The sequence below is a fragment of the Lepisosteus platostomus genome, chromosome 15, assembly GCF_059453375.1.
Source record: "Lepisosteus platostomus isolate fLepPlt1 chromosome 15, fLepPlt1.hap1, whole genome shotgun sequence".
NCBI classification, from domain to species: Eukaryota; Metazoa; Chordata; class Actinopteri; order Semionotiformes; family Lepisosteidae; genus Lepisosteus; species Lepisosteus platostomus.
Genome location: NC_142625.1, coordinates 2,360,906 through 2,373,579, shown reverse-complemented (window position 1 = coordinate 2,373,579; position 12,674 = coordinate 2,360,906). Strand labels below are relative to the sequence as shown.

Below are 12,674 nucleotides of genomic sequence, written 5' to 3'. Positions count from 1 at the left end.
TCTGAAGATGGATTTGCGCATCCTCTGGGGACCTTTTCAATTGGTACAGGTAGGGGGTATCTGTATTATACCGGCTTTTTGTCGCAAGTGTCGTCAGAATGGGCATGAAGCACATGAATGTAAAACTCAAGAGTGCACAAGATGTCGGTCTCGGGATCACCCCACCCGGCAGTGCCCCGTAAAGGAGTGCTCTCTGTGTGGGATGGTAGACCATCTATATCGGGCCTGTGTCCACAGGAAACCAGAGTTTTACAAGGCTTTTTATGGTTGTGAGAAATTAGCAGGTGAAGACAGTGGAGAAGACAGTGGAGAAGAGGAGGGGCCGCAACGCCACGCACGGTCTGGAGAGGGAGCCACCCGTGGGAAAAGGTATCAGAAGGTCTTGGCGCAGGTCAGGGAGGCTGGTCAGGAGCTTGACTCTACAGGAAGGGCAGTAGGAGCGGGGGACGGTCAAACACAGAGTTACGCTAGTGTCGTGAGAGATGGGCAGCCAGGGCTGCTGGGTGCAGGGAAAGGACTGCCACTGGTTTTGGCACGGAAGGACGGAGCAGAGGAGGGAAGCATGACGCCTCTTCCACGAAAGGTGCTCCAGAAACGGCAGAGGGTAGGAAAAGGAGAACAGGGTTCAACGGTGGGGAAGAAGAAGCCGAAGGCGGGGAAACATCGGAGGAAGAAAATACCGGAAGTGAAGGGGTCCGGCGTGGAGTCTGGCGCGGAGTTCGGCGAAGAGTCGAGTAAGGAGCTGGACAAGGAGCCGGGTAAGGAGTCTATGGAGTTGTTCAACGAGGAGTCGGACAGAGAGCCGGATAAAGAGCCAGACGAGGAGATGGTGGAGGCTACAGAGGTTACTGAACATACGGGACTGGGTAAAGGCGATGACGAACTGGAGGTGGAGGGATCCGGAACATCTCTGCCCCCTGGACAGGGGGACAGACCACCTTTGTCTGTGCTTCAAGACCAGTCAGTGGAGGGCAGCCCTATGACATTTTATCAACCGGGAACATCAGTCCAGGTGGCTATGGAGTTGAGTCCGATGAGTATGATGGAGGCCTACGAATCCTTCAAATCCCCTGGGGATGGAAGTACTCCAGGCCAGGTGGCGATCATGAGCTCTTCGGAGCTCAGTAGCGGAGAGGGTACGGAAGGAAACCCTCTAGAGCCGCCATGAACATCACAATGGTAACCGCCAATGTGAGAGGTCTGCGGAACTTGGAGAAGAGGTTGGCGGTTTTCCGAGACCTGAGTCAGAGGCAGTTCCACATCTGCTTCCTGCAAGAGGTTCATCTGAAGGATGCAGAAGATGTCGTCGATTTTAAAAAAGCATGGTCCAGGGGACAATCGTGGTGGTGTGTGTGGGGGATAAACTCCTCTGGTGTCGGTATTCTGTGTGGTAACCCAGATTTTGTCACCCAGGTGGTCAGCCCTGTGATTCCAGGGCGCCTGCTGGTGGTGGATGGAGTATGTAGAGGGATTAAACTGAGATTTATTGGCGTCTACGCACCAGCAGACAGGCGTCTGCAGGGCTCCTTCCTACGGGATTTGGAGCCCTTGATGTGCACCAACAGGGAGCTGATCATCGGAGGCAACTTTAATATCGATTTGGGGGACACACAGGGTGAAGGGGTGCACCTGCTCCCGACCCTGATTGCCGATTTTAAACTGACGGATGGTTTTCATGGAGTCGCACACCACACCTGGAGTAACGGGAGAGGCCTTCTGCGGCGCTTGGACTACATCTTTACCACCACAAAAGGGACAACTCTGAGCAGGCAGGTGATCCCCACCTGGTTTACAGATCACCTTGTGTTAGTGGCTGCCTTTGGTGTTGATGAACCTCGGCATCGTGCCAGTTATTGGAAACTGAATCGGCAAGTCCTTCAGGAGGCGAAATACCAGAGGCAGATTAAAGCAGTGCTTGAAGATTATGGAAGGAGAAGGAAATTTTTCAGGTCGGCCGTGCACTGGTGGGAATCCTACAAGCGTGCGTTTGTCGTGACATCGAAGAAATACTGTAAGATCCGGCGCAGCTTGGAGGAGCACCAGTTTGCAAGGCTCCAGAGGGAGCTGGAAACGCTGCACACAAGGTTTAACCGGGGGGGTACCTTTGACGAGGTAAGAGCGCATCAGATTCGGGACCTGTTCAGAGACAAGTGGCTACAGTGGGCCAAAGGCTTCCTTTTTCGACTGAGGGGTATCTGGAGGGAGGGGGCGGAGCGCTGCTCACCTCAGTTTTTCAGCTCCGTTAAGTGCCAACAGGAGAAGAACCTTTTTGTCAGAATTAGGAGGGAGGATGGCACTGTAGTCACAGACACAGCCGGGATGCTGGAGCGTGCCACAGGATTCTACGCATCATTGTTCTCGGAGAAGCCGGAGAAGAACAGGCTTTTGTCTGGTGTGGAGAAGGTGGTAGGTAACACCGCTGCCCTGGAGGGGGCAGTGTCCGGAGCAGAGCTTAGGGCAGCAGTATTCAGACTGAAGAAGGGCACTGTTCCCGGGATTGACGGCCTACCGACAGAATTTTACAGGACCTTTTGGGGGCAGCTGGAATCCATCCTCGAGCAAGTCCTCAATGAGGTCCTGGATCATGGTGAATTGGGATATACCATGAAGATTGGTGTGGTGATGCTCATCTTCAAGAAGGGGGACAAGACAGACTTGAGTAATTGGAGAAGGTTTGCCTGACACGTTCGTGACCTGGGTCAGGATGCTGTACAAGAACGTGGAATCCTGGGTGTGTCTTAATGGCATGGTAGGTGAAGGCGTCCCAGTTAAGTGTGGTGTGCGACAGGGCTGCCCTCTTTCCCCGCTCCTATATGTAATTTATATAGAGCTCCTGCTGGACCAGCTGCGAAGGGATCCAGAGGTGGTCTGGATCAAGGTGCCAGGTGGAGGAGGACAGGAGGCGAAGATTGCTGCATATGCAGACGACATCACACTCTTCCTGGGAATGGAGCGGAGCCTGGGAAGAGTGCTAAGTATTGTGGAGGAATTTTCTAGCGGCACCTGCGCTCTCTTGAATAGAACCAAGAGCATTGTGAAGCTTTTCAGGACTTGGCCATGCGGTGTGAGAACAACATACGGGCTGACGCAGACATCGGACCCAGTAAAGGTCTTGGGGGTTCTGTTTCACACAGAAGACCCCTCAGGGCTGAACTGGGGAGCCAGGTTTCGGGAAGTTAATCAGAAGCTGGGCCTCTGGCAGAAGAGGTCCCTCACTTGGGTGGGTAAAGCGCTGGTGCTGAAAATTGAGATTCTGCCTCTGTTACTCCACCTGGCAGGATTTACCCCCTGCCTGTCCGGAGTCGGAAGGAGCTGGTCCGGATGATTTTTGCCTTTGTGTGGGGGAACACCTATGAGCGCCTGAAGAGGACGGAAATGTACAAGCCGATCAGCGATGGAGGAAGAGGAATCCCTGACCTCCCGGTAAAGCTGGACTGTGTCTTTGTCTCGTCTCTCTGCCCGATTTTGAACACCAATCCACTGCACCTGTGCAGTCGTTTTGTAGGTTTGTGGTTTGCAGCAATTATGCGGCTCCTGAAGGAATGGACACACACAACCCCGAAAGCCGAGCGTCTTCCGCTGTATTATCGTCATGCAGTGCAGTGGCTGAGGATGCACCAAGAAGCACAGCAGGGAACGGTACCTTTGGACCATCGGCTACTGTATAAGCTGGTGAAAACGGTGGACAGGCCAGCAATTCTTGGTGTATCTACTACAATCTGGCAGCAGATCCAGCCCAGGGATTTGGACAACAGGCTAAAGGATCTGAATTAGCTCGGCGTATGGGGTCGGTTATCGGTCAGGGCCGTCATGTACGCTCACGGCTTGTCCAAGAAGAGCCAACACCCACGACGAGGCTGTACAGGTGAGGAGACAGTCCGGCATGTCTTTTGGGAATGCCGTTTCGCGTAGAGAGTTTGGGGCAAGCAGGAAGGTTTTATCGCAAGCCGGCCTGGACACCACCCCGATCTGGGATACCATCATGAAGGGCATAGACAGAGCCCCTGCATGGAACAGGGAGTTTCTGATCTTATCGCTGATCAGTTTGGTCAAGCTCTACATGTGGGAGGCCAGAGATGACCTGGTGAAACATGGAGTGGAAGCACCGGCCATCAGGCCGCTCCAGAAGGTTAGAGCGGACATCGGAAGGAGAATCCGGTGGGACATTTATCGTTGGGGTTTTTCTGCGGCGAAAGAACGTTGGAAGAACTTGATCACATGGTGTTGAGGATTTTTGGGGGGATCTGTTTGTTGGACTGTAAATGGGTGGGGTGATTTTTAATTTTCTGTCCTGTTTTACTTATAAAAAAAATCTGTTCTTATTGTTTAATATCTGATACGTCCCCCATCCGGGGACCACATATTAAACTGATTTTTGGAACAGGGAGCTGGATCAGGAGCTTGCTCCGTCCTCTCCACGCATCGGCCCGGTATTGCAGCGCCTCCGGGAGCGGTGCACTACCTTCTCTCAGCGGTGAAAAGACAGACGTCTCCTGTCTCCTGTCTCCTGTCTCCTGTCTCCTGTCTCCTGTCTCCTGTCTCCTGTCTCCTGTCTCCTGTCTCCTGTCTCCTGTCTCCGTTCCCATGCTCCCTCTGTGCACTTTCCCGCGTCTCGACTCTCTCGGCAAGCAGGCCGGCCCCCTTTTCGGCTCCCGTGCATTTTCCCTCCAAAAAACTTCGTTTTTTCATCCTTTTTCCAGGGAGGCAGGCAGGCGAGCAAGCAGGCAGGCAAAAGAGGGGGAGAGCGGAGTCCGGGTGGCCGGCAGCCGCGTGCGGACCGGGCTCATGAGGCGTCGGCCTGCGCCACTGCGCGCCAGCCGCGTGCCCGCCCAAGGCCGGCGTCGGGCATCGTTTCTCAGCCTTTTGGCTGCGATCCTTAGTACAGATGCAGCCATTCAAAATGCGCGGTAAAAACCTGCGGTACGGTAACCTACCCACAAGCCACCGCGGGGCACCGGAGCATACCGCAGGGCAAGTGATTGGCTGGCCAAAATGACCGACAGGGGCACTCGTGGTGCATTGGTTGGTAGTGCAAAGATTGAATCATTTAATGTCTTTACTGTGCACATTTTAATCCGCTTAGTTTTGAATATTTATATGGATTTTACCACTAAAGGGAAATTTTAGTAGCTGAGCATAAAAAGAAGAGGAGCATAACGCATCTGAAGGTCATAAACGATATTAATTTAAAACATTACTGTATGTATGTAAACTGTACTGTGTATGGCTGGTCTTGGTAGTTTAAAGAAAAAATACACACCAGTCTTCCATTTCTCCCTAAACATTTTAAGCATGAAAGTTTTATGAAACGGTACCCAAATATGCGATTGCTGTATAGAATGAATTTTAATTAAAAAAAAAAATTTAACACGAACATTAAGCTGTTTACGTCTTCCGCCTGAGAACAGTCACCCGTTGCTACCCAACGCAGAATGGTGATTGGCTGACACCATCTGACACCCCTCTGATTGGAGAAAAAAGACGTGCTGGTTTGCTATACCAGGAAGAGAATTTCTTTCAATTCTAAACGTGTATTTTAAAAGTTTAAGAAGTAAAAACCTTACAGCGTACACAGATTTCTAAACTGATCAGGATCGTTATCTTTGTCTTATGCATAATAATGTTCACCGCTCTGTCCAGCAAATTAATAATAAACTTTATTTTATATAGCGTTTTAAACGAATAAGTAATTAGATTGCTCATAAACCTAATCACTTGCTTTTTCTTTTTATTTAGGCTCAGATTACAACTATAGATCGAATTATTAATAACCATAATAACAACCAACCAACAAAAACAACCATATAAACATAATGGTGGTGCTGGACCTTCCAGTTTTATTTATTTATTTTTTAATCGCGTAACATAAACATATTACCGTATGCAAACTGTACTGTATACAATATGTACATGTATATTTAATGTCTTAACTGTGCCCGTTTAAGTATTGAATATTCATATCTAATTTTACCACTGAAGGGAAATCTTAACATAAACATACAGTATATGGCTGGTCTCGGTACTTTAAAGAAAAAAATACACACCGGTATTCCATTTCTCCCTAAACATTGTAAGCTTCGAAGTCTTTAACTAACGTGATACCGGAGTCAACAAGCATACTTTTAGAATTTGATTAAAAGGGAATATAATATGGAATCGCGTATCTCAAGAAATTAATAACGATATAATTATATTCATGTTGCAAAAGAACTGCAACGGACATAAAAACTCCCTTGCATGGTTTCATTACGACCAGAATCGGTCTTGAGATATTTTTAACTTGATTTACAGTATTTGAGAGGTATGTCTTAACACCGATACTACAGTGCTTAAGTACTGCTCACGTATATGTTTCTAGGTTTATATTATGCATTTCATACGGTCAAATTACTTTTGAGCAATAAGAAGCGAGAAACGGTATGCGTTTTACTTTCGTTTTGTGCTGGGACCCGTGGATTGATTAGAGATATCAAGTACATACAAGTCATTTTTTAAATGTTGTAGTTCGTCTTGAAAAAATGTTACGAGTACATCATCTATCAACAATTACACAGGTTCTGTTTCCATATTGCGGATTTTGGTTACGTAATATTATTTTCTAGATTTCACGTTGTGAATATGATGGGATGTCTGATGGGATGTTTCTAAAAATCCACCCTCTGTAAAACGTCTTCTCTAGTTGTCCTGCATATGTATTCGCTAATGAAGCTGTGTGTTCTGAGCCTAGATCTCTACATTTCTGTATGAACCAGCTTAGAGGGCTAAAGACAGCTTGTGTTTAAATTGAGTGTAAGGCAATTTATGCTTCTAAAGTCATGGTCAGCATTTATCTTTGTACTGTGTTGTAAACTTGTTCTGTGCCAAGTCACATTATTTTATAGCGTTTTTAAAGCGTTATCAAATACGGTGTTACTGTAGTTTACTGAGTCCCATGTCACATGGTCTGTGATTGAAACCTGTAAAACCGGTTTAATTCGTCACAGCCAGCACTCTTCAGGTGTGAGGGTCTTCTGCTCAGAATGAAACGCTAAAATGTTTGTGTATATTCTAATGGTAGTGGGGGCGGGGTGTGTGGGAATAAGTTTGGTTGAAACATTTTCTCTGAAAGCATTTTCTTCTTGTAACCGATCTTGTTACAGCATGTTACAGTTTACTATTATTAACCATATTAATTTTAAGTGCTTAATGTAAAATCTTGTAAAAATATATTTTCATTGTTCAAATATACATTAAGTCTGACTATCATATAATAAGTTAAATACAAAACTAAAGAAAAAATAGGGTTAAATATAATTCAAAATATTTTGCTAACAATGTTAACTGTTTATGAATAATAAAATGTATTAACTAAGGAGTAGGATGGCACAGTTGTTAGTATGTTTTTTGTTTTTTTTTAACCCAATCTCCGGGAAACCATTAGTACGATGGTGAATCGGAGATTCTCAACCCTTGCTGCGTACGACTGGAAAAGAATTCGTGATCGGATCAACGAAATGCTTCGTAGGAGGAGGCAGTCTTTTCCTCTTGTCTAACAGTCTGTCCACAAACAAAACATTCCTGTTAGACAAGAGGAATTGAAAAAAAAACAATGTTGTCAATGAAAACCGGTGTGTGTGTCTCTCCCTGCTGGATGTCCCTCTCACAAACTGCTGAATGAATAAAATAATTTTATTGAAAACGAGTTTGCGATTGTCTGGTCTTTAAATTCTGTAGATACGCGATTCCATATTATATTCCCTTTTAATCAAATTCTAAAAGTATGCTTGTTGACTCCGGTATCGCGTTAGTTAAAGACTTCGATGCTTAAAATGTTTAGGGAGAAATGGAATACTGGTGTGTATGTTTTCTTTAAAGTACCGAGACCAGCCATATACTGTATGTTTAAGTTCCAAAATTAATATCGTTTATGGGCTTCACACGCGTTGCAGTATGCTCAGGCACTAAGTAAAAGGAGATGCTTCGTATTGCTTGACTAATTTTAAAAACTAAGTTATAAATATAAAAATTGCAGGCGCTGCTCTGGTGCGTCGGCTCCTACACAGTGCCTGTCTGCCGTAAGCGTTACAATATACATACAGTACCCAACACTGCTTGTACCCATCTGTCATGTAAATAAAACACCTTGAATTGAATTGAATTGAGGGGAGAAGGGGGGGATACTAAAGCCAATACTGGCTCAATGGGCTTTGACGTGCTAATGCGTTAACGGTCCGGGTGTGGCAGGCTTCCAATGTCAACTCGACTCGATTAGAAGACAATGAACGTATTTTAGCCCTAAATGAATTAATAGCAAACATGGTTTACATAAAATACATTTTTCCAGGAAAGTTTATAATAATACGATCTATAGTTGAAATCTGAGCCTACTTTAAAAATAAAGGAAAAGCATTTTCAGAGAGCAATCACGCTGTGTTTATGAAGAAAAAGTGATTAGGTTTATGAGCAATCTAATTACCTATTCGCTTAAAATGCTATATAAAATAAAGTTTATTTAGAGATGAATGATCAGTGTCGCAGTTTAAATAATGTGAGTCAGGAAACTAACACAGCGCCACCGGATTTAATAACGCAATAAAAACGCTATAAAATAATGTGACACAGTACAGCACAGTACAACAATACTGACCATGACTTTAGAAGCATAAATTACCTTACACTCAATTTAAACACAAGCTGTCTTTCTGTATGAACCTCTAAGCTGGTTCATACAGAAAATGTAGAAATGCATTAGCCTGATCATGATTAAAAAACACATAATTAAACACGCGTTTGCGATTTAAATCAGAACACGATTTAAATCAATATAAATGTTTATATTGTAACGCATACTGTCCCGCCTCCATTTCTCTATAAAAATTTACTGTTGCACACACACACACAATAGAAGCAGGAACCACTGTCAGAAGGGAAGATATATTCAAAATATCGCAAATATCGATCATGTTGCGATATTTTGAAATATAAAAGTCAATTGATTGTCCATAATATCGCTTACCTATTTTTTCGAAGAAATGTTTGTTAAAATAAAAGTCCAGCACCAGCTGGATTCGAACACACAACCTACCAGTTGGAAGTCACGCACCTAGACCAGTAGGCTACAAGACAGCTCGCATGTTCAGGTAGGCGAAACAGCCTTACACAGTCCTGCCGCAGTACACGGATATAATCATACCGTTATTAAATTCTTTAGATACGCGATTCCATATTATATTCCCTTTTAATCAAATTCTAAAAGTATGCTTGTTGACTCCGGTATCACGTTAGTTAAAGACTTCGAAGCTTACAATGTTTAGGGAGAAATGGAATACCGGTGTGTATTTTTCCTTGTGATATTTTAAGCTCTAGTTGAATGATAGGTGTCGCATTTTAAATCATTTTCGTAGCTAGAAATTATGAAACGCCCTGTTAAAAGCAAGGAAGTTTTTATGCCCCGTTGAAGTAAAACAAAATGCCTGACAAAGTATGGCTTGGACAGATTCCAAGTGCTTGTACAAATGTGCTAAAGAAATTATACTTTGAGTATACAGCTTGTCCAAAGTCATCCATTATTAATACTATTAGTAATATCTTCAGTAAAGGCTTTGATGCATAAATATTTCTGATAAAGGTAGGTTGTGTACTTCTGTCCAACTGAGCAATCTTGCTTTCATAATATATACCAACATTTTAATGACTGATGATTAACATGCTGTAATACACAGTTCAAAATTAAAGGCTCAAATGCTGTACATGAGAGGTTAAGCTCCCCCTGGCAGTTTTACAAGGCGACGCCGGATAGTTAGTCACGTGACACACGTGAAATGCGTGATACCGCGTGATACTGTGACACGCCCACCGGGGTATGCCGCGAAATACCTCACCCATTTTGAATGGCTGCATCTGTAGCAGGTAGTATCACTGTATTCCACTTTCTTTGTAAACAGGGAAAAAGAGATTCTCAACGCGACGCTGTGTCACTGTGTAAAAAGAAAACGTTTTGAACACCCTATATTGTAATGAGCTGCTGAGCTGAGAATAGGAGTTCCTGCTGTCAGAGGGGGTAGAAAGTGCCCATGGTCATTTAATTAGTATTTCAGGTGGGTAGCTGCGTCAGCATGCGTAGGCTGCAAAGGAACGAGTAATAGGTTTATTCCAGGCTGAAAAAAAGAAGATGGAATAAACCTATTACGTGTTCCTTTGCATTTAATTAGCATTACAATTTGCACTTGTAATTTGCACAGTGCCTTTACTTCCATCCATTTCTAATCTCTTTATCCAGTACAGAAGTTTTGGAGCCTTTCCCAGTAAGCGACGGACACAAGGCAGAATACACCCTGGACATAGCGCCAGTCCATCACAGGACAGACAGCCAGTCTAAATCTAACCTCAGAACCTTTCTTTTCAGAAGACTTAGTGTCTGTATCTGCTTCATTTTCTAATTTTGGTAGCACCTCTAACTGCTTGTCTTTCTTATATGTATTTACTTTGTAATCTGTGGTCCTTTTATCTGTTTTTATATCTACTGTATTGCTTTGAGATGCCACTTTTAAAGGTGATATATAAAATAAAGTTTTTTATTATTGTTATAGAGAAACATGATCAGTTTTCCCTGGTTCAGATAAAAAGATCTAAAGCATACTAGTTTGTCACTCTTCTCATTCCCTTTGCTAAATAACTTTTCATACTAATCTGATCAATCTAACTGCCTGTTTTCTGTGCTTTCTCTATCCTGCTAGATTTGCAATTATTCTGAAAATTTTCTTCTTGAAATAACTCATTTCTAAATACCTTTTTTCACTGTTAACATCTTGCAGCAACTCTGCGACAAAATATACACTTAGCAAAGTTCATCCTGCTACCAACATTGAATAAAAAAAATCTTATGATTTCTATATTTATGTCTTTATTTAGTGGTTTCATTAGTGACAAAGGCTAAACTTTCTTGGAAAAATGTATTTTATGTGTTGCGGAAAAAACTGACTTGCTTTAACAAAGTATGTTTACAAATCCTTTCACCTGGCAATCTACCTGAATGCCCAACTATCTGAGAAGCCCTCCGTGAAACCATGGTTGCTATTAATTCATTTAGGGCTCATTGACAGAATTGCTGTTTTTTATGCATGCTAATTTTCTGATTCCTCACTCTGTTTCATGTTTATAGATAAGACTTTATTGATCGCAAAGTGAAATTGATGTACATGTTCATGTACATGATGAACATGTTTGCATGTTCTTTTGTAACAAACACCTTTTTGTGATTTTTTTGTATATCTAAGCAAGTGTTCCTGCATCCCTCTTCTGCACTATAGTCATGGCTTTTTTTCTGTTTGTTTATTTCAAAGCAACACCTGCTCCATTTCTAAAACTTTTTGCCCATGTGCATTTTTGTGCACTTTAACATCCTGAATTTTCATTTGCATTAATTTGTAGAATGAATTTGAGTTTTAGCCTTAAGTTTTCACTATCTTTTGTTTCTTGTCCTACAACTGTTATTATTGATCACAGAATTATTGTACTTGACATGACTTCATTCAGCCTTTCCTGAATGTCTATGACAGGCAGAGAGAGTGCTGTTTCTGGTGCAATCTTTTGCAGCTGACATTTCACTGTTTTAAACGAACAAGAAATTAGATTATAAATCAGTTATTCTATATAAACACAGCGTAATTGCCCTCCGAAAATCTTCTTTTTCTTGTTCGTTTTAGAGACCTTGATCGAAACTGATTTTAGATGTCAGAAAGGATTTATTTTCTCTGTATTTCCTACATTGCTTTGTCGAGATTTTAACTTTATATCTAACTTTATATCTAGGCTCAGATTTCAACTATAAATCGTACAGTAATTAATAACAGTAAATACTGATGTTTTGCGCCCTCTTACCACAAAAATATGTTTTGTAGTTGGGATTAACTTTATTTCGTACGCGTATCTACTCCGGTTCGGACACCGAACAGTTCAAGATGGCGGCAAATCAGACACCCGGGGGGGGGGGGGGGGGGGGGGCGTCTTCTCGCCTCCATAACTAAAATGCCAAATAGGAGTGGCTTAAGCGACATACACAGTCCTGTAACTGACAGTTTGAGGTAGCCTATCGTGTAAATTTCGCTTTGTTGCTGATAGGTTAAGCTTTCGAAACTCTGCCCCAAAGTCATGTGACTGATTTTTCGCCCTGTTTCGTTGGTTAAACGCAATGATCACAAGCACCACCATGGTAACTGGGATGTGTAGTTCTTAATTCCGTTTGAATTATAACTGTACGTACTGTCTTCATATTTGGCCAGGGCTTTAAAGAGAAGGTGCACCAAAAAATTTCGGTGCCGTCGTCTCCGCTTTAAAGGTACCCCCGTGCTGGAAGAATTTGACCTCAGAACGTTTGCCCAGCGTACTGTTAAACCAATGCATTAGCATGTTAAAGCGATTCTATTGAGGGAGTAGCCCAGCTACCACTTAACACTGTACTTCCTACTTTGAATACCTGTGAAACCGGTTTAATTCGTCACAGCCAGCACTCCGGGAGAGAGGGGGTTGAGTAGTGGAAGCAGGCGAGATTTCCAGCGAAAGACACCTCCCCCTCAAAAACCGAGTAAGCAATAATGCTTTAAGTTGAAAATCGAGGTAGATTTTGAGGATGATAAAGAGGGTAAACTGGGATGGGAGGAGGGTTTGGTTTTGCATAAGGGGCAGAAGATTTCCCT

The 12,674-nt window shown here is 43.4% G+C and overlaps 1 non-coding gene across 1 annotated transcript; it reads left to right on the top strand.

The window, feature by feature from the left end:
- Positions 1-4,277: 4,277 nt before the first annotated feature.
- On the top strand, positions 4,278-4,464 carry LOC148647645 (U2 spliceosomal RNA). The gene has a single exon (XR_015927168.1). It is a non-coding gene; the product is annotated as a U2 spliceosomal RNA (small nuclear RNA).
- Positions 4,465-12,674: the final 8,210 nt, after the last annotated feature.